This window comes from Mastomys coucha, unplaced genomic scaffold, assembly GCF_008632895.1.
Source record: "Mastomys coucha isolate ucsf_1 unplaced genomic scaffold, UCSF_Mcou_1 pScaffold18, whole genome shotgun sequence".
NCBI lineage: Eukaryota > Metazoa > Chordata > Mammalia > Rodentia > Muridae > Mastomys > Mastomys coucha.
The window spans coordinates 50,499,286-50,502,010 of record NW_022196900.1 but is presented as its reverse complement, the minus strand read 5'-3'; positions in this window follow the sequence as shown (position 1 = coordinate 50,502,010).

Sequence of the window (2,725 nt, the reverse complement as noted above, 5' to 3'; positions counted from 1 at the left end):
AACCATTGACTTATATTTCATTTAATATCATATATTACATTCCACAATATATAATCTTATAGAGTAGACATTATTATTGCCGCTATGTCTCAGCTACAGAGATTAAGTGATTCAATTCAGACCAAGCTTGCAATCAAGATTAAACCAAATTTAGCTTTTTTCTGGTAACATTGGTCATCCCAACAAGTACACTCCTGTAATTTGAGCTGCTCATGCTACTAAATGTATGGAAAATATTGGCATAAAATATGAGAAAAATGGTAAAGTTTTGTGTTTTGTTAGAGAAGTATGTGAGGATGGAGCTGAGGGAGATGGCACAGGAGCTTTTGAATGCAAAATGCAAAATTATATCACTTGCTGGGAAGAGAATCTTGACCATAAGGTTTTTAAGCTTGGGAATAAGTTACTGAAGGGATAGTAAAATTAAAAGCTCTAATAAAATATTAAATAACTATTCATATGATGCAGTTTATATAGTCTTTAATGTGAAGGCAGGGAATTGGAATTGAATTCAGCCTTGAAAAAAGTTGTGGACTCTAACGGGGATAAAAAATTTAGTAGCTCATAAAATAATTTTTTTCTCCCCACAAGGAGATACACAGCTTATAAAATTACAAACATCAAAATGATTTTTTTTTTTACTCTAAGCATCAGTGATCAGAAGTCATAGCTAATTATAAAGACTGGAGTCATGAAAATTTAGAATTTCACTGCAAATACATGAATTGACATAGAGGTATGTTGGTTGTTACTTGATAAATCATAGAATATGACCCCTGAACAGGAGATAAATTCTTTCTTTCAAATAATATACTATAGATTCTTAAATTCCAGGGAAGTAATGTGGATGTTGATTCAGTTCTTCTTTTATGTCCAAGATAATCAACACCAGCTTAGAAAAGATTTAATCCTAGGTATTTTGGTAGTTAATACTGTAATTCTTTATGACTTTTCAAATATCTTTATTATTATTTTTCCTCCTTCTTCTGTATTCATTTTCCTCTACTCTCTCCAATTAAAGCATTCTCATTTATTGCATCAGGTCTCTTGTACCCTGCTAGTTCTCTCTCTATTGCACCTCCTCTGTTCTGTTTTGATGCTTTTTTGCTTTACTGGTTTCTGAGGTAACTCCCATTTATGTCCTCAACCTCAAAACTTGGAGCTAAGAACTACAGATAAGAGAGAACGTGTGGAATCTGTTTCTCTGGGTCTATTTAACTTTGCTCAAATGATCTTTTCTAGTTCTACACATTTAACCTGAAGTTTTCATGAATTCATTTTTATTTATAGCTGAATAGCATTCTATAATGTACCAGAGTCGTCTTATCCAGTTTTAAAATGAAGAACATTAAGGTTGTTTCATTCCCTAGCTATTGCTTATCAATAGAGCCAAGATGAACATGACTGAACAACTATCTATGGTATGATGTTGAGTATGATGTTGAGTCTTTGGGTATATGTTAGAAGTGATATACTAGAACCCATGCTAGATCTCTTTTTATTGGCCAATATTTCTATCAACTATGATGCTATGAACCACAACAAAGCCTAACATGGCAAAATAACTCTAAGGATACAATAGTGGCATGGATACCTAGGAAGCAGCCAACAACTCTCTAATTTAACTTAATGCCCACTCAACAAGAGAGAAACTATCTCTGATCCTGGATTCCTAATCAATTCTCTAGGCCTAGTGAAGTAATGCATCTTGAACAAGAATTATAACTGCTCCTTTCCTAAACCAGCACAGTCCTTAACTACTTTCTAAATATTTACTCTTATACCCACAGATAAATATACTCCTCACCCTTCATTATGGAAACTTTTCCTTGGAATAGATACAGACCATTATAAGAATCATAGCTGGTCAAAATGTAACATTATAGAGCCCAGTCCCGACTAATAGATGTATAAAACTACCCCTGTTCCTAAGGTGCAGGAATCACTGAGCAATGGAAGGATGCCTGTAAGACCCGGAGGAATAGGAAGTTTGCTTTCAAATTGTGTATACTAGAAATTTTAGAGAGGTTACCACCATAAATTTTCTTCATCATGACTGACTAAACATAACATAACCAAGAATGGTACCCATAGACATACTAACACGGAAGACAAAAGCTCATGAAGCTTCAATTGAGCCCTAGATTAAGAACTACCAACAACTAAGGAATGCTAAAAGTTGGAGAAATAATCTTCCCTAAGGATTGGTTACCTAACACCAAATAGTGAGCCCTGAGAACATGTACATACATGAGAACATGAGAAATAACATTACATGTACTGAATGAGCAGGTGATATTTATACAGTAGGAATACCTACTTACATCTATCTATCTATCTATCTATCTATCTATCTATCTATCTATCCCTATATATCTATATATAGATATATCTCAACAATTAAAGAAAAAGAGGCCATAAATTTGAGGAAAGTACAATGGAGAATGTGTGGGAGGATTTGCAGGGAGGAATGGGAAAGGAGAATGTAATGTAATTGTATTATAATCTCAAAAGATCTATCTATATATCTATATCTACCTCTATCTACCCATCTATCTATCTATCTATCTATCTATCTATCTATCTATCTATCTATCTATCTATCTATCTATCTATCTCTATAGCTATAGTGTGTATATGTATATGTATGCATGTAGTATTATGTATATATGAAAAAAGAAAGATAATGAAATTCCCATGAAGTAGCAGAAATTAACAAAAATAT